At 31.7% G+C, this 21,133-nt stretch overlaps 1 non-coding gene across 1 annotated transcript in view; it reads left to right on the forward strand.

Moving 5' to 3' along the window:
• LOC18449079 (isoeugenol synthase 1) overlaps positions 1–21,133 on the forward strand; it is a 32,748-nt gene that overhangs the window by 5,172 nt on the left and 6,443 nt on the right. Inside the window, exons 2-3 of the transcript XR_002283498.2 lie at positions 7,027–7,161; positions 7,337–7,565. This is a non-coding gene — a transcript (isoeugenol synthase 1). The remainder of the gene's footprint in view (positions 1–7,026; positions 7,162–7,336; positions 7,566–21,133) is intronic.

The following is a 21,133-nucleotide window of genomic DNA, read 5'->3' on the forward strand; positions in this document are numbered from 1 at the left end:
TTGGTCATTAAAGGGCCCTAATCAGCATTCATTCATAATAGGCAAATTACAGATAATATTTTATGTACTTAGTAAGTTATTAGCTCTCTATTAGCTAAGAAAGAAGCTAGGATTGTGTGTAAAATTTATTTGGAAAAGGTTTAGGATAAGGTTGAATGGAATGTCTTATTGAATACTATGAAAGCCATGGGTTTTGGGGATAAATGGTTAATGTAGATCGAATATTGTTTGGAAACAACTTACTTTTCGGTCCAAATTACCAAAGGGATTTTTCAAAGCTTATTGGGGGTTTCATCAAGGAGATCCTTTATCCTCTTTTTTGTTTACTATCATGGGAGAGATTTTTATTATGATGTTAACTATGGTGGTAAATTTTGGCCTACTAAAAGGTTTTCAAGTAAAATAAAATGGGGCAATGGTATCACATCTGCAATATTCGGATGATACCTTAATTTTTTGTGGGGCAAATAATTTGGAAATACATACTCTTAAGATATTTGTTTGAGTATTTAAGTGGTCACTAGACAAAAACTAAACCTTCAAAAAACCCATTTGATGGGTTTCGCTTGTGAGGAGGAAAAGCTTAAAGATTACACAGTGGACATGAACTATGGTACAACTTGCTTTCCATTAAAATATCTTGGTTTGCCTTTGTTTGATAATGCTAGACCTATTTTTCTTTTGGATCCTTTGATTCAACGTTTTCAATATAAATTAGACTCATGGAAACTTAAACTTCTTTCTTTGGGGGGTCGCATAACTTTGATTAATGCTGCTCTTTCCAATATGCTAATTTACTATATGTCTTTGTTTAAGATGCTAAGCAAGGTAGTAAAAATATTAGAAGGCCTAATGAGAAGATTCTTGGGGAGGATCTGATGAGAAAAAGAAATACAATCTGGTCAAATGGTCAAAAGTGTGTACTCCATCAAGTGATGGGGTATGGGGATGAAAAGTTTGAAACTTATGAACAATGCATTATTTACCAAGTGGCGGTGGAGATGTGCATAGCAAAAACATCAGTTGTGGAGGAAAATTCTTGGTAAAAAATATGTGGAAAATAGAAATTTGGGGATGATTCCTAAAAGGGCCAACACAAAGGGCATCTCGTATATTTGGAAAGGTATCTTGGCACATAGGATATTCTTTCTTTACAATTCAAGAAAGACTGTAGGGAAGGGAGATACTATAAAGTTTTGGCATAAAAAATGGGTTGGGGAATATGATTTAAAATCCTAGTTTCCAACTTGTTTGCTAAAACAAATAAAAGGAACTGTATAGTCAGTGAGATGGTGGATAAAACAGGTTTTTCTTTAAGATGGAATGTTACTTGCTCATATAGAAAGGTGAGTGATGTGGTTTCTTATGAATATATGCAGTGTTTAAATGTTTGAAGGATGTTGATTATTGTCATGATAAACAAGACAAAGTTGTCTGGGAACCAAGTAGAAATGGAGTTTTTTCGGTAAGCTTAGCATACAAATTATTGTTTGAAGATAGTGTAAGATCGTCTGATAAAGATGCAGGTAAATTATGGAAATAGCTTGTTCCTTGAAGATATGTGCTTGGTTGTGGTTAGTTAAATTGCGAAGGATCCTTACCATGATATGTTGATGAAAAAATGGTATATTTTTTTAAATGTGTGCATTCTGTGTAAAAAGTATGTTGAATCCATTGACCATATGTTTTTGTAATATTCTTATACTAAAGCCATATGATGTTGGGTATTACCATGGTGGGCTTAAATAACACATACCCTGTAGGTATTGACAGTCTTTTGGGGGACTGATCGATAACAGGGATAAGTAAAAAAAGCAGAATTTATTTGAAAAATCATAAGAGCTATGGTGATGTGGGAGATTTGGAAAGAAAGGAATAGGAAAATTTTTGATAATAGGAGTTTATCTCAATGTTAATTGATAGAAAAGATTCGTGTGATAGTAGATGAGCTCGTAAGCATTAACAAAGATTGGTGGGGTGTTTCATGATTTGATATGATGTATAATATTAATTTATTCACGAGTGAGAAGTCTGATAAGAAAATCAAGATAGGATTAGGGAAACGTCTTAGGAATGGTTGGGTTAAATAACACTTTAATGGATGTTGTTTGGGGAATCCTAGTCAAGGAGGTATTAGTGGTATTGTCAAGGTTTGGGAAGGTAAAGTATTGTTGCACTTTCATGGTTCAATAGGTGTGGTGACTGCAACCGTGGAAATAGAAGAGGATTCTATGAAGATTGTGAAATTGTTTAACCAAGAAGCGGAGTATCCATGGAAATTCCATAGCTTGATTGTTGATGCGAATGATTATTGTTTGGAGTTAGAATGTATTGTTAAGTATGTTTATGGGGAAAGTAATATGGAGGCAGATGGTCTTGCTAAGATCGGGGCGACAGTAAATAATTTGATTGTTGAGAAGTTGATTAGGTGGATGCTGGTTTCATTTTTCTTTGTTGTAGTTTTTTCTATGTTTTGATTAGTCTGTTTTGACAGGAGATATTATATTTGTTTGTCGGTTTTTCTTGAATCTATAAATCACGTGACTTGTCTTCAAAAAAAAAAAAAGAAACCTCGTAGATGCATAAACAAGAATCACAAAAATTGTATCCCACCAAGATCATGTACTTATCTAGCTAGAAATAAAATAGGAGTGCACAAGCCATAATACAAGAAATAAAGCACAAAACACACACACCACAAGAACACGAAGATTTACATGGTTCACTCCAAGAGGGCTACAGCCATGGGCACGACGAACTGAAATCCATTATATCGACAAAAGTTACATTACAGATTTTGGGACATAGAGGTACCCTTACAACCCTCGACAGAAACCAGTCTAGTAAACTCTTTTATACCCAGTCTCTCGATGGGCACCACCTATCGATCTTTTCATCTTTATTCCATAGCTAAACACTATACAGGAATAGACTCATCTCCATTCCACAGCTAAACAACTATCCAGGAAGAGAACCTTTAGAGCAGACTTTCTCTCTCTATAACCAAAATCTTCATGAGATCCACTTCTCTACAAGAAACTAGTCTCTCAATTTACAAGAGGTACATTCATGGTGTTTCTCACCATATAAAGCTTTCTTCTCTCCAAGGGAAAGCTTTACCTCTCATGCACAAGAGACCCCTGCCTTTCCTCTCTCTAGAGGAAGTCATCTTTCTCATATGGTGATCCAAATAGGGCACACAAATTCTCTGCTCTTTCATCCTATATATATAAGGTAGGAGTCCACACTAAATAGAAAACTTCTTATAAGCATTACATATATCTCAAGAACTAAGAGATATGTCTCAAAGTCCTAATCTTTTTAGATTTCTATTTCCTTTAGGAAACTTATCAATATGAATCTCAAACCCACATAATATGAGATTTTTATGTGGGTGATTTTAGATCTTACTATATCCAACAATCTCCACCTTGATATTAAGATCACTTGCTCACCATGCCAACATCCATTGGATAGCTTTATGAATTTTCCATCTTTTGCCAAATAAATTCCTTTATCATTCTTGCTGAAAAATAATGTTTGTCATCATATTTCTGCACCTCAAATAAAATGTGCATACTTTGTCATGTTCTTTTCTTCAATTGAGTGAACAAACACTAGCTTTGTACTGAACCATGCGCTTTGAGACCAGTTGTTTGGATTTCAGAACCCTCTTGAATGCAAAAACAAGAATCCCATAAATTGGATCCCTCCTAGATCATGTACTTATTGAGCTATAAACAAAATAAGAAAGAGCACGAGCCATGATACGAGAAATAAAACATGAAACACACACACCATAATAACACAAAGATATACGTGGTTCACCCCTAGAGGGCTAAATACACGAATATGACAAACTGAAATCCACTAGACCATTGAAAGTTACATTACAGATTTGGGGACATAGAGTTACGTCTATAGCCCTTGACAAAAACCAGTCGAGTAAACCTTATTGTACTCAGTCGTAAGACCGGCACTACCTGTCGATTTCTCATCTCTATTCCACACCTAAACCACTGTCCATGAATAGACTCATCTCTGCTCTACAACTAAACCACTGTCCAGGAAGAAAACCTTGAAGCAACTGAGACTTTCTTTCTCTAAAAGGGGAAACCACCCAAAATCTTCATGGGAACTACTTCTTTACAAAAACCAAGCTCTCAATCTACAAGAGACACATTCATGATTTTTCTTTCCATATGAAGCTCTTTTCTCTTTAAGGGGAGGCCATACCTCTCATACATAAGAGGCCGTACCTCTCATATAGAAGTTTGACTTTTAATTGTTGAAGATTCAAGAGAATGCTAGGAATGATGATACCCATGTGTGCATGAATGTCTGAATAAACCAAGATATACATGGAATTTACTGCAGTTTTCTTTTTTCACGGACATAGACAGCTAGTGCGTTAAAAGGATTTGATTGCCCACTATTTATAAGGAAACTTCTAGATGTTGGGAATTTTGATATGCATTTTCTAATACTCAGTTGATAAGTATGCAATATCGAAGAACCTAACCATCAAACAGGACGCTCTTGAGTAAGGGTACACAACTCAAGCATGGATCAATAATGCCCTTTATACACATCTCTATGCTCAGCAGCATGTACAATAACCAAAGAGGTTAGTTTAAAATCTTTCCAATAGCCAAAAACATAAGGTAAGCCTTACAACTCCAATTTGCTTAAAACTTAGCTAACATATTGTGCGGGCTCGTGCGAGCATTTAATATGTACTAAATTCCACCAAATGTCTCCATGATGGAGCATTAGAGGGAAAAACTCACAAAGATATATGAAATGAGTGTTGCTGCTATCATTTTAAGTGACAAATAGTATATAGTTGTTTTCCTCTTGGAACTTCCTCATTCTTGGAAATCTGGAGATATTAGTGATGCATATTTAAATGTCACTAATCTCAACATCTTGAGTGAGACATAGTGCCTCTTTGTGAGTGAAACTAACGAACGTCATGTTTACCATATTACATTAGCGCAAACGTGGTGACATTCTTAAGGTCAAGCCTAAGAGCAATATTCCTACGAGGAAAGACGAGATAAAAGTTTGAGGGTTTCAATGGAAAATATAGGCGAGACAAGCAAATCACTCTATATGAAAAAGTTATCTTGACCTATTACACATAGCAAAGAAGGTAGAAAGTTCATTCAGCTTCCTGGATGTGGCAAGACATTACATTTATTAACCTCAATTCACTAAACTCATTTCTGAAACAAAAATAAAGCTTAATTCTTAAAAGGGTGTGGTTTCTATAAGGTTGCAACTTTAAACAATCCATTAAAGGTGCACCTCCAAATTTTATCATAACATGTAACTTTGGTATAAAAAATTCTTAGGATTATCTCAAAATCTATTTCATATCGATTTATAAAATTTTAAACTTTACAAATGGTTAAAATTAAGTAGATCTATAAACATATGAAAACCTTGAAAATTGACGATCTAGATAATGTGTTGCAAAATGCACTATTTCTAGGACTCAAAACATTTTTTTTTTTTTTTCATAGTCATACGTCTCATTGTAGAGATGATCTAGGGTTTTCCAACATTAAAACAACCTTTTTTGATAGATTTTTGAGGTGCATCTGTAATTCTACATTTTAAAGTTGCAACCTTATATAAACTTTTTCGTTCTTAAAATAGGACACCTATTAGTAATAGATGTATGTCCTATTTCTAAAATAATAGATGGATGTTAAAATTGCACACCTTTGAGGCCATTTCCAAACTGAAAAATTGAAGTATTAATTCTCAAAGATGGATGTTTATACTTTGAAGAATTACACAAACGGGCCATTTAACTTTTAGCATAAGGATGTCACAATTACTCTAACTATCAAATTTTAAATTAGATAGTTTTAAGTATATCATTGATTAGACTAAAAGTTCAAAAAAGACTTTCTCAAACTTCGCAATGAACACCAAGCCATCCAATTTGACATCTAATGGCTAGGAGTGACTATGAGTCGTAAATGGTCGTATAATACACAATCCCTTATACTTCTCCTTTACATTATGATCAACAAAATACACCAAGTTTCTTCTTTACTATGAGTATGGAATAAGTAAAGTAACTAAGGGTGGTGGACGATTCCTTAAAACATCATTAACTGGTACATGGGGTTAATTATCGTGCGTTAGCACCTTGGGGTGGACATACTCATGTGATCTTATTTCAAGTCTCAACACACGTATCATCATCATCAAAGCCTTATTCCAACTATTTGGGTTATCTATCTCAGCACATGCAGGCTAAGGGGTTGATTCTTTGGTTGACAAAAGGTTGGGAGGAGTAGTAATTAATTTTGGAAGAATTTTTGTACATTGTTTATTTTATTCATTTATTTTTTATTTTATTTTTTTATTGCACATCTTTTATAAAGGGATTATACCATATAAATGTTGTAACACTAGTTTGCAGTTAACGACAAGGTACTAAATAAAGTGTGCATTAGATCACTCCTACGAAATATGGGCACATGTGGTTGCTTATTTGCTTTAGAACTAAGATTACAGTTGCCAATGGGCCAATCCATTGTTGGCCTACTCAAAATTTTATTGAAAAGAGCCTTATTCAGGCCAAATTACTTAATTTCGTGTTAGGCTTGAGCCTGGCTTACTGGACTCATACAATTGCCTAAAGGCCCATGGGTCATTTGGGGTGCCCTTCATGTATGAGGCTGTCAATAAGCAACAATAGGTATGACCTAGCTCTTATAACCACAACTGCACTGAATATGGGCCCAGTCACCTTAGATCGGGGCAGGACCAAGCTCGGCCTGGGAGCATCATCAGGCTGCCTTCGCTAAGGTCAAGTCCATCCCAATTGGTAGCCTTAACCCGACCAATATTCTTAGGGTGGAAAATATCACAAACAAGGATAAGAATTAGACTACCTTTTTTTAAATTTGGATAATTTAAACCCCAAGTAATTTTTGCTTTATCCTCCATTTATAATGTAGAAAATTATGAAATACTGTTACTTAACAGCTTGTGTCATAATAGGGGTACATGGATGAATATGATAAGCTGCTTTCGGTGCTTCATAAAGTTGATGATGTGATCTCATTGTTGCCCATTCCCCAACATTTAGAGCAACTCATACTCATAAATGCCATCAAAGAAGTGGGGAACATTAAGGTAAATTAATAATTTGATTGCACCAAGAGCTGACATGCACTACTATTGCTGGTTAATCATTGTACTATAACTTTGTTTGTTTTTTCTTCCTTTATTCCCGGCTTTTAAAGTTTTTTCTATTCACATCCACATTTTACTAGTCCCACCTAAAACATATGTTTGAGTACATGTGCAGAGGTTTATCCCTTCAGAGTTTGGCATCGAAGCAGGCAAAGCATATGGTTTGCCTCCATTACAAAGAATAAGTGATACTAAGAAGAAAATTAGAAGCGCTATCAAAGAGGCCAGGATTCCACACACTTTTATTACTGGGAATTCTTTTGGTGCTCACTTTGTAGATTACTTGCTAAATCCTCAGCAACAAATGGATGAAATTACAATCTATGGGGATGGCTGAGCAAAAGGTAAGTTCTTATTACCTTAATCTATTCAATAATGGGTAAGAAATGGGTGGAACACAATTGTGAGAAATGTTTACTTGTGCATTTGGGATATGAACGACTTTTAGCCTTCTTTTTTTTTAGTTCTCTTATATATTCCCACATGGGTAGAATAGTTTGGATTTTCGAGCACGTCGACTGGAGAATAGTTTACTTCTATTCACTAGGTCAAAACCTATTTCAGATGATTTATTCAATCTGAAATTATGGGAACCACTTAAGAATTATTAGATGATTATGCTCTAAAAAATTGAAAAACATTGAGTTTTGTAACACTTAGATCTCATCATCTAAAATTGGATAGGTGCTATTCAATATCCATATATTATTTTTTCAAATGCAAAGAGTGCCGTAATAGCAACTTTAGGATTCCAAAGATTTGGGATCCTAAAATTAATTCTTAGTGGAGTTTTACTCAAGGGAGTAAACGGCCATTCTAGTCTTACGGGAGTAGAATATCATTTGACTTTTCAAGAAAGATGTCACCAAAAATTGCATTAACACTTCTAACCAAAATATATATATATATATATATATATATATATATATATATATATATATATATATATATATATATATATATATATATATATATATATATATATATATATATATATATATATATATATATATATATATATATATATATATATATATATATATATATATATATATATAATACTGAGGTTAGCCCACTAGCCCATTTCAACATATGATCCCAACGGTCCAGATGAATCTGAGCCAATCTGATGGTCATGACCTCATTTCAAATTTGAATTTTAATATTTTTTCTAGAAATCCAAATAACTTGAAATTTTAGACATCCATTCTTCTCATCAAGATGCACCTAATAAAAATATTTTAAAAATATTTTATAAGAAATAAATTGACCAAAAATTAAAATGAAAATACAAAATGAGGTCGTGATAATCAGATCAGCTCATATTTAATCTGGGTCGTTGAGTTCATATGTTGATATGAGCTAGTGGGCTGATCTCAACATTTTCATATATATATATATATATATATATATATATATATATATATATATATATATATATATATATATATATATATATATAGAGAGAGAGAGAGAGAGAGAGAGAGAGAGAGAAAGAGAGAGAGAGAGAGAGATTGAGAGAGAAAGAGATAGAAAGAGAGCGCAAAATGCAAGGGGTGGACATGTGTCAAAAGAATAAGAAGGGAGTGAATGCTATAGTGATAGGTGACTCTATTAACATTCCCTCATCTTTTGTTTTTTTTGGTTTGGTGGGAGGGCGACCGTCATCTTTCGGGGGCACATTGAGAATAATGTTTAAGTAAATTTGGGTTATCTAGCCATTTTTAAGCAATGCAAATTACATAATAAATAGGGGAAATCAATGGACTTTTAGATAGAGAGCGTCATGGAGATTTGAGATGATATGGAGAATGAGATACTTTTGGAGAAAGATGAGAGGGAGACTCAATTGTAAAATAGTAGACGAGACTCTGTCTACCATAGCTTTGTTGGATTTGGATTATCATGTCTTTTTTCAAACAATGCAAATCAAATAATAAATAGAGAAAATCAAGGACCTTTTGCATAGAGAAAATCAAGGATATAAGAGATAATATGAAGAGTGAGGTATTTTTGGAGAAAAATAAGAGGGAAACTCATGTATGAAATAGTAGGAGAGATTCATACGATTATATAACATTTAACAAGCCAACTTTGATACAAATATATTTGAGATTAACGATCTTTTATATCTTGAACTACAAATGTTTTTAAATTTCATTTATGTGAAACATTCTTTATTTTAGGAACTTTATTTACACAAAATGTATTTCTTAATGGAAATTTCATAATCTGAAAATAGTTTATGGCCAACTATCGAGTTCCTTATAATGGAAATTTCATTCTTTGAAAATAGTTTATTGCCAATTATCAAATTTCTTAATTTATAATATTTTTCATAATTTGTGATGACTTTTCTTAAAAAGTAAGAAATAAAAAAATATAGTTTCTGACCTTTTTTGGTTATTTAAATAACTATTTATTAATTATGAATTTTATGCTTCTAAAAACAGTGAAATTTTAGAAGATTATTTACTTGTTATTACTTCAAAACTTGAAATTAGAAGTCCATATTACAGAAAGAATGTGCCAATATTCAAGTTTTCATCTATATCAATGTAATTATATTTGATTTATTATACAATATTTTTGTGTATTATTCTATAGTAGAGATTGTCTAAAGTTTTGTGCAATGCATGAGCTCCCTCTAGTATGTATTAATCGAGAAAGGCGTGGCATTATTTTTACAACACGTGTCCCTCTCTCCACTCTCTCAATCTCTCTCTTTGCTTAAAAACTATTGCAATTTATCTGTTATCTCTCTCTTTTTAAAAAATTTGAAAATCAAAGACTTTGAGCTCATCAAGTCTCTCCTACAATCTTTGTCCTTAAGTCTCTCTTGTGATCTCCCTCATTCTCTCGCATTTCTTGTTCCCCTCTCATTTCTCTCTCTCATTATTTCCATCCCTAAATCTCTCTTTCAATGTACCCTTCTGTTTCCTTCCCTGAACTCTCCTTCTTTATCCTTCTCTCTCTCTTCCTTTTACTGCCCCTCTCCCTCTTCATGCTATCTCTTCCTTTCTTTTTCTCTCCACCCAACTCTCCATCTTCTTTGTCATTATATACATGCAAAAGAAAAAAGAGGAAGCTCTCTTTTTCTCTCTCTTTCAGCTCTTCCACTCTCATAAATTTATAAACATTGACGAAATAAATTTTTCCTCCTCATTTATAAGGGAACAAAATATTGTTCTTTTAGAAGTTATAAAAGGTTCTCATATTTTTATTATTGTTTTAATAATTTATGACTGTTTTTTATTAACAAAAAGAATACCCCAAACAAGGAAAAACATAATTCCTTATGAGCTTTCTTACATTTTCTAGAGTAAATACTATAGTATATATGAAAAAAGTTCACCTGGTGTTAAATTTTGGGGGAAATTTAAAAGAAAAATATAAAAAATTAGAGATAAAAAAATAGAAATTTAATTCTCCTCTTTTTCTTACGTTTTATAAACCAAATTAAAAATAAAATAAAAAAGCTCCCAACATATTTATGTTCTTTTACAATTTTCTGTTCGAGCTTTTTGAATATTTTTCAATATATAGAAGCCCTTGCAAATTACAAATAAAAAGCAAAGACTACAAAAATAAAAATGCAACATTGCTCATTTCTTTCTTTTTCTTAAAACAATATTTCTTTGATTTTGGAATTATCTTTTAAGGGATTTAACAAATTGTAATTATAAAAGAACTTACAAGTTGGAAGTAACTATATTAAAACCTTATAGTATTAATTTTTTGGTTATCATATAATGGTCTTTTGTAAAATGAAAAGATATTGTTAAAATAAGCTAAATACGCAAATAAAGTAAATACATTACATTATACTATCATGTTGTTCAAAGTGGAATTTATAAATTTTTTGATTGTGTTAAATAATATATCGCAATAATTTCTCATTATGTTATCTAAAAAGGAATTATACACTTGAATTGTAATTTTTTAGTTTAAAATTTTTTTTAACATAATTGTTCATTCGTATAATATGCAATATGGAATATGATGATTTTAGTTTCGAATTTACCTATATTTTAATATGGATTTCATGTTTCAGTAAATTATAAAAGATAGTACAGGGAGATAATTACGTGTTGGTTTATGATTAAAAGAAAATTAATGTTTGACTAATTTTTTGTTACAAAGTCTAATATTTGTTAGACTATATATAATATATTTTACTATCTTTCTTTACATGACATATGTAATTTTGTTTACATATTATAACTTTAGTATATGTAATTATTTATGACCTATTTTTATAATTTATTTTCCCCAGTATTGTTTTCTATGTTCCATTTCCTTCTGCATCACTTTTGAAATTAATGAAATCAAAAATATACTTTTTAGGCAATGTACAAGATGTAATAATTAAAAACGCAAAATACCATCTCCTTGCTATTGCTTTTGAGATGCTTAAAAACATAAAAAAGCAAAATTTGTATTATTTTTAAGGAGATGTTCAAGACTTAATAATTACAAACACACAAAATAGTAATTAATAATATGTTTCTCTAAATTTAGAGAAATCAAATAGGTATATCATCTACAATTAAAAAACAAGCATTCCATAAAAGTTTAACAAAAAAATATATTAAAATTTTCATTCTCCCTTGCATCCATGTTGCAATATTTTATTTCAACATTAGAAACAGTTTTTAAAGCATAAGAGAAAGGTAAAGAATGAGAAAAAGTTCTCCAACTACATATTTTATAAAGAAAAAGTATTAGTTTTATTTTTATTTTATGGTTCTTTTATTTATAAAAATGACTCCATTTAATCAAGTATGCCAAAGAGAAATCAAATTTTAATTTTTTATTGTAGAAAATTTCTTTATTTTTATTCTAAATAACATAATCTATTTTGATTTTCTAGGGTTTTAAAAAGTATGTATTGTAATTATTAATTTGTTCGTTTTAAAATTATTTGTGACTATGTTTTAAGATTTTATATTAATTATAATTTAATTATAGAATTTGACATATTAAAATTATTCATAACTTAATGTTCCCCTCTCCTCTAGCTTCTATTGCTATTTTCCAAGAGCACTATATCCATCTTATTCTCTTTGTTTTAAAATAACAATTTATTTTTTTCGTTTTTATTTTATTTGTATAGGCAATGTCGGATCCTGGATGTTAGATACAATGGAACATTTATTTTTCCTTTTTTGATGTAGAGAGCAACTTTATTTTTTATTTCAAATAATGCATATGTGTTGTCTTGATTAATTTTTTTGGATTATACAATGTAATTTACTAATTTTTACGTTTTAGCAATAGCGTGTGACTGTCTTTTTTTTATTATCAATGAGATAGATTAATGTGATATTTAAACTTCATTCGGTGAATTATTCTATTTATACTTCGTATTGACTGATTAGGTTTTTATAAACTATTAAGTCGTATTCAATGGGTGGACATATCTCACATGAATAAATAGGGAGCCTATCTCTAGAAAGTATGTTCAGCAAGTGACCAGACGTTTTAAGCACTTTGTAGGGAAATAAATTCCATTTTATTTAGGATATATTATTTTATACTTTCTTTTTTCTTTTTTTTAATTTAAGTGAGTCTCTCCCTTTGCTTCCTTTGTTTTTTATTAACTCTCATATCTCCTAAGTTTCAATTTATCAATGAAAATACAAGATCATTGATGAGAGAGAAGGTAGACGGACTTCTTTTTTTCTTTTTCTGTGTGCTCATTAAAATTTTTTGATTTTAAATATCCTAATTCAACAAAAATATAGGATCCTCCGCTGGAAAATGCAATTTTTGAGTTCTAAAAATTCAAAATAATTTTAGTTTTAAAGTAAACTTCAAACTTTTGAAGTCCGAAAAAGTTCAGAGGTGCTGAAATGCAATTTTTTTATTTTGAAAATCAAAAAACTCGATTATGAAGTAATCAGATTTTTAAATAATGAAATTATTAGGAGCAATGCAATTTAATTATCAAATAAATTTTGGATTTTCAAAATCCAAAAAGGGTGGGGGATGCTAATGAATTCTTTACCATCTGGAAGGTTTAAAATTGATTTCGAAAATCCTCAAAGGGCTACTTTATCGTTTAAAAATTCTCTGATACTATTGTAAAAATGGGGTAAAACTCAGGTAGATGAAATAACGGAGAAATTAATGGTAAGATTTAATGATATTTATGTAATTTTCTAAATCTTTGCTTAAATTGGTATTTGATCTTGCTAATTATTTAATTTCTAAAATTAAATTATCATGAATATGATAGAACACACACTCTCTCTTCTTCTCTCTCACAAGTTCATGAGTGGGAAATATGCAAGTTCATAGGTGGAAAACATGGTTTATCGGTGGAGCTATCAGCTTCAATTTTGTAATCCCTTGTAATTACATCTCTCTCATTTTCTATCAACTCTCTCTCAACCAAAATTGCATGCCACTTGAAATTTAAGATTTTGTTCCATTTTTTTAAGTTCTAAATTTCTCTATCACTTAATCATATACCATGATATGATTGTACCTATCTGTAATGTGATAAGGTAAGTTTGAAATCATTTCGTTGTTTGAAGTTTATTGTTCCCGAAATCTTTTCTGCCTAGAATATTGGTCCAATCCTATTCTATATCTATTAAAATTTTAATTTTTTTAAGATTTTTTACATTGAATATTAATATTTTGAAATAAATAATATTATCTTTAAGATAAAACTCTTTACTTCGAAAATTAAAATTCTGATTTAAAAAATAGATTATGAACTTTTTATGTTAATAAATTTTATGTATGTTAAATTTCTTGAAGAATTATTAAAGTTACAAAAATGGGTGTCCTTTGAGCAACATCATTTATTAGGATTTGTGAAATCTTTTCTGCCCGTAATTTCAATTTTTATCCAAGAATAAATGTATTTGTGAGTTTTCGTGCTTCTCAAAATTGTTTATGACCAATTATTTTAAAAAAATTATAAATAATTAAAAATGGAATTATGAATTTTAAATCTTTCTATTTTTTACTTATCAATTTCTATGCTTTGAAAAATATCTATGACTAGATTTTACATTAGTGTAACCGATGCAAATTAGTTGGAAAAAAATTTTGATGATGAAGATGACGATAATGATGATGGGATTTTAACTTTTAATTTTAATTTTAATTTTAATGTTTGAATAATTGTATCACTTGGTTTTACAAAATTTTGGTAATATAACAGTCTATACACAATTGTTTATGCTTTGAAATTAGTTTATACATAAATCTTTATTTTTAAATTACAAGTTTTAATATTAAAGCCAGAATTGAATTTGTGAAAAACAAATTATATCCACTGTTTTATCCTTTCTCACTATTTTTAAAAGGAAAAAAGTTTTTAGAGAGCTCAAAACTTTTACTAGAAGAGGTTGTTTTGATACCCAAATATCATCAAATTTATCATCTCGATATCGAAGATGCCTGGATGAACGAAAAAAATGGATTTGAAGTTTTGAAAATAGTGTATTTCGTAACGTATTTTTACACCATCAATTTTCATGATTTTCAAGTTTTCATAGATCTCTCGATATATACTATTTCTGAAGCTTTAAACTTTATAAATAACTATGAAAATATATTTTAAGGCTATCAAAAAGATTTCCAGTATTGAAACCACATTTCTCGACATTAGTTTAAGGTAGGCTCTAATTTGATTGTTTGGAGCCTAGACTCTATAACAACCGCACCCTTTTTAAAATCTTATCTTTAATTATAATTAGAAAATAGAGTGAAATATCAAATCTTCTTTATTTCAACTTCTTAATTTTTCATGCGTATAGGTTTTGCTGATGATTAATTTTTGTACTCTCTAGAAAAATATCATACTTTAAAAATAGATTATAAAAATTTTCTAATTGTTTTAACAGTTTAAAAATGCTTCTTAAAAGTCACGAACAATTTTATGCAATAATAGGTATAAAGAAAGTATCTTTTGACGCTTTAAAAATAGATTGTAAAAATTTTCTAATTGTGTTAACAATTTAAAAATGCTTCTTAAAAGTCATGAACCACTTTATGCAAAAATAGGTATAAGTAAATTAACTTTTTTCCCTTTATTTTTTACAATTAAATATTTTCCTTTCAAATTATTGTACCTACTTTCTAGAAATTTTAAATACTAAAAATTGGCATTTCAAGTTTTACTACAAATATTGAAAAGTTTTTAGGAAATATTTTGTATGCTTTTTAAGAACTATCTTAATTAATTTTCTTCTTGCGGTTAAAGGATTTAATTTGTTAAAAATGTTGTTTGCTTCTTTTGATGATTCGTAAAATTATTTTTTTATGATTTTAAATATTTTAGTTAAAAACATTGCAATTGTTCTATAACTAGCATAACAGTTTTTAATTAAAAAGTCGTTTGAATGTTTTGCTGATTCATAAAATTATTTTGTTATGATTTTAAATATTTTATTTAAGAAAATTGTAATTGTTCTAAAACTAACATAGTAATTTTTAATTTATAAATATAGCGGTCCGAAAAATATTCATTACTAACTTATAGCATTTTACTTTTTTCTTTTTTCTTTTTTGCAAACTGTTAAAATTAATTTTATTGTCTTGAATTGAAGAAAAATGAAACAACTTTATTTCCTTTTATATTTTTAATATGTTATAGGCACCAAGTTTTACTGGCTAGCTTTTTTCACAAATTTGAAATTCGAAATTTCAAGGATGTTGTAACTTTTCAAAATTAGAAAACCAGTTTTAGATCTCTTATTTTGGTAAGTTTCGATGTTTTGATGTTTTAAAGTTTCATTTACAAGTCATGTTCTTTTTATTAAGAGATTCAAAAATATAAAAGTTGACGTTATTTTTAAGGCAATTTTCTATATTCATTTTCCAAAATTTTACAATCAATTTCTAAATTCTCAATACTTGAATGTTATCACATAATTTTTGGAATATAAAGATAATATTATTTAAGTTCTACTTAACATCATATAAGTTCACGAAATTTGCATTCTGTATTTGGTTCGTATAACATGTCGACATTAACTAATCCAAGTAAGACACCTTTAAATATTGCTAAAAGATGCAACTCCAGTATCGAAGCCAGTACGGTAGCCTAAAAATTACTTTCACCCCTAATTATGACATTAAAAGCTTCAAACAAAATGTATATCGAGTGTGTATATATACTCTCAATTTTTTTAAAAAAAATGGATGATCAAGATATTGTGCCACAAGATGTACTATTTTTATGGTTTAATATTCTTTTTTTTTTTTTTCTCTTCATATCAATACATCTTGAGATTGAGAGAATCAACTGGTACAGTTTTCAACATTAACAACCTTTTCAAGTAGATTATTGAGCTACACCTTAATTTTGTTGTATAAAGTTGACACTTGTATAAATTTTTCCTTATACTTCTTTTATCCTTTGTTTTTTATTTTCATCTATCTATGCTTACGTTTTAAATTCCACTATTGATTTATTTTTTCTTTGAATATTTTTGTTATTCTTCTATCTCTCGCTAAATTTATAAGTACAACACATGTAAATCATCTCCTCTGGTGTATGAAATGTGATTAACTCATTGTGCAAACCTTCCAACCCTAAGAAAATAAAGCTTAAATAAATGTCAAATATACCGTCAAACGTAGGTGTATGGTTGATGTCATTGAACATATTGTAGAAGCCACAAAAGGCTAAATACCATGTGTCGATTGTGTACGGTACACTTTCCCTGATTGAATTGTGCCTATATGTTAATTTGCCCCATTGTGAAATATATATTATACATTATTTTTGGGTGAGTCAGTGGGGAGAGGGCCCCTAAGCTTTGTAGGAATTGAACTTAGGACATAGTGTTGCAAATTGTCAAGTACCAACCAAATAAACCTAAGCTCTTTTCCGATATAAATCATACTTCAATGGTGTGCAACGCACTTTCCCATATTAAATAGTGGATACATGATAATTGACTCCAAAGTTCACTCTTTACCTTATACAGACGCCACTCTTAGTTCTTAGTAGTTGTTGATAGAGTATCAAACCCATATGTTGGATGATGTGGAGATCCTTAAAAGTTTACGTCTTGAGGAAAGGTTTTGGTAAAATATCTTTAAAGTGTTCAAAATATCTTGCAAAATCACTAAAAATCACTAAAAGGCTCAAAAGATCTCATTTAGTACATCCTCATAAAGTTTATTAAAAATTCTTTAGTTTGCTAATTTGGCGGACTGAAGTGGCTTTAGCTAAATTGTAAAAATGGACATGGTTATTCAATTGGGAAAGTTGAATTGCCACATGATCAAAATAGCACTTGTTGTTTAGGGTTGGCAATACAAACTATGGGCATTTTTTCATTTGGTAGTTCCTTGTTCCCTACACAGAAGAAACAAGGGCATTTTTATAATTGTGCTTGAGTCACCTGAGTTTACCAAAATATTTCTTATTATTTTAGGTTCCCTTAAACATGTGATTTAGGCGCTTTTGAACAATGTTTTGTGGGAGATACCCTTATGAAATGGGTTTTAAAAAGTAAACTCCACAATGTTAATAAGATCTTTATTGCTAGAAGAGCACTTAAATATGAGTTGAGAAAACACTAATGAAAGGATGAAGATATATGAGCATTGTGAAGGGACCACGGGATGAGATCTTGACTCCAGTCATCAGATGACAACAGATGGATGAGATGTTTTGCTCCTTTGCTCTTTGTTAAAAATTTATGTCAAACAAGTTTTCCTATGCAAACGTCGTACCTAGAAACAATTTTAAAAACTAAGGACCCACATCTGACCCACATTTTATCCTATAAAACTTTTAAAATTTTAGATAAATTGATCTTCCCAATCAAAAGCAGCCCCTGATCATGAAACCGTAGGGTTCTGGGCTTTGAGAAGAATTCAGTAACATATACATTGGAAAACTTACCAGCCCAAACGAGCATATATTGGGGAAACGTTTGGTGGATCCTTAGTTTGGGTGATAGAGAATCTCACAAATAAAAGCTACGAGCTTTGGGTTTGATTGCGACCCAAACCCACAATCAGATGACTAATAAAAGTGGTGGATCATGCTTTTAGAGATATCGCTAAAAGGTTAGGTTACTATAATATTAGGATAATATGGAAGAAACAATGTTGAAAGCAAGAATGGTGGCTTGTATAGCATAGAAAATATGAAAAATTACAAAAGGGACCTCTAGATATCGGTAAGCAATGGACCCGATACATGATAAAAAATATCTCGAAGTCTGGGGCGAATCCAATATCACTTGGTACTATTTACTGAAAGGTCTCAGCTGTAGCATACCATTCATATGCTGCCTCGAGTTAGTATTCACTATGGCCTATAGGAAAGGGTTGCTCGCGCGACCCCTGGGCGGGCCAAAATGTGCGTTGGGACCACTCTTTCCACCCTAGTCCCTCGATGGTCTACCATGAGGGACAACCACCATGCCCATGTAGATCCAGATGGTTCTATGAATGGACACAAGGTGTGCACAACCGCTGGTCCCTAACAGGACCCAAAAGTTTTGTGGATATGCAATCTATTGCGCATAAGAGGGAGGCAAGTCATGTGAGAAGTGCACCTGTGGTGGTCATGCGTAGAGGTCGCTCAGTGGATAGGCGAGTGCACGAAGACAGTGTGGACCGGCATGCCTACGTAGCATTGGCAAACGTGGGGTACAAGTATGTCTACTCACGTGTTAGATTTTTACTTTTTAGCCCCCTGGATGCACGACAATATACAAGTCCGAGTCTCACTGACATGCTGATGGCTTTGGCCCTTTATCTGGGGCTGCACTTTGTAAAGAGCGACTGGGTCAGTTAAGTGATATATTGTGGCTTCAGTACTATTACTGGACACCGCACTCAGAGTAATGTGGGTGCAGCTGTGCGTGTTTCAGTGCGCCTCCGACCCCCTATTCCCTGAGGCCACACGGTTTATGGTGCGGTTGTAGAGAAACATTGTTTTGTGGGGCCACAACCTTACTATCGTGGCGCTTTTTGGTGCATGATAGGCTGCATTGCTAGAGTGCAGCCTCAAACTCTTTAGGGGCATATCTTTGTGTCCGGATGTTTGCTTTTAGCAAAGCTTTTATCTTTTTGGGTCAGAATGAAAAATTGGACACAACTAAAAAGGTCTCTCTATGGATTGTGCTCGAAAAAACTTGTTTTAGACAATCCGATTATAGGACACGTTGGATTTTAAATGGCGATAATTTTCCCTTTTGATGGGGAATTTCGCATGTAGGATGAGACTACTTCCATACTGATGAGGATCGGGAGCCTTGCCGTTTAGATCTGATCTAATGCTTATTACTAGCCGTTGCCCCTATCTCGATGTGGAAATATTTTTTTCACTGAGTTGATTGTTTTTGGGATCTTGAAGACTCGAGGAAGTATTAAAGCAATGGTACTTTTTTTCGATAGGCAACCATGTACGAACAAACTTGACTATTTATATTGTTGAATTACTGTGCTTTTCTCTCCATGTTTATGAAGATAGACTACTAGGTCATTTCTTTGGATTGCCCAAATCCTTAGAGGGGTTTTCTCGATATGCGTGTTTTTTTCTTTTTTTTTCTCTTCTAATACCTGCTCAATGACAAAGTATTATTGGAAAATTTAACTGTCAGCATAGACACTCATGGAGCAAAGGTACACCATATGGGCTTGTCACTAGATGGAGATGCGTCAGACATGGATCTATAATGATTATTGTGCACGCTACTTTATGATGAGTGGCATGCACTAATGACAAAATAAGCCAGTGTAAAAGTTCTCTAATTGCCCAATATGTAAGGTTAGCCTCCTCATTCGTTTTGCTCACACTTAAGCCACCATATTGCATGAACTCATGTGGGCATTTGATGTGCCCCCAATGGTCTCCATAATCGAGCATTTGAGGGAAATAATCATAGAGATCTGCTATGAGTGATGTTGGCATTATTGAAGCGGAGGGCACATCTTTATGCACTAGTCACTTCATCATTCGTTGGATCCATATGAAGATATTGATGATATGTTTTTTGTAACGTCGTCTTTACATATGGAGTTAGAGGTACAGTGCCGATCCATGAGTGATAGCAACACCGACTTTTTGCCAAGGTGTGTGCGCCCATGGGTAGCAACGAACCAAAGGGCTAAGCCAATAGGAACATTCACAAGAGGAAAGAGGATACATAGGTTGAGGGTGCTGGTAGCAAATGGGGGTGAGTCAAACATAGATCTCAAACGTGAAAATTCAACCTTCACCTACTACAATCGTGGCATGAACCGTCCACTTTACTATTTATTCAAGTACAGGGGGTGCAAGATGCTCTTTCATTTTTCCTTTAGATGGATTGCAGAATTGGGATAATCAAAACATAGCATGGCAGGAAGTCGAATTTGTATAGCTTCCCTTGATCTAGTGGAAACGTATGCTTAGATGGAGAACAACATTGCTAAGGATGCAATGCATATAGGGTCATTTAGATTTATCATTTATTGTAGATTATATGCCTGGGATGAGGTGGAGCCCACCTTTTAGTGTCTAGACCCACTTCTAAAGAATATTCAATCTTATTTTATAAGGAGATAGTGTTCAAGGAAAGATATGTACGTTATTACTTGCTCTTATTGGGTTTCTCACAAATGGATTGTTAATATAATTGTACCTTCCCACTCCATAAACTTCTTTAATGGTAATATTTGGTATAAAATCCCATTCATAAGATACAAAGATCATAAGAACCTTTAGAAGTTATTTGGACTTTTGTTTAGGTCCCTTAGATGGAGGCTCTGTGATAAAGCCCAATATCAATAATTGTACCATTAATAAGTATGCTTATCTCACTTCAGTTAGAGGCTGCTTATTACTTCAATGAATTTAAGTTGGAGGTTGAGAACCAATCAGGGTGGAGAATTAAGATTGTCATAACTAAGAAGGGTCGAGAGTACACAATTGAATTGA

Source organism: Amborella trichopoda, chromosome 11 (assembly GCF_054954075.1).
Source record: "Amborella trichopoda isolate Santa Cruz 75 chromosome 11, AtrichopodaSantaCruz75HAP2 v2.0, whole genome shotgun sequence".
Lineage (NCBI taxonomy): Eukaryota > Viridiplantae > Streptophyta > Magnoliopsida > Amborellales > Amborellaceae > Amborella > Amborella trichopoda.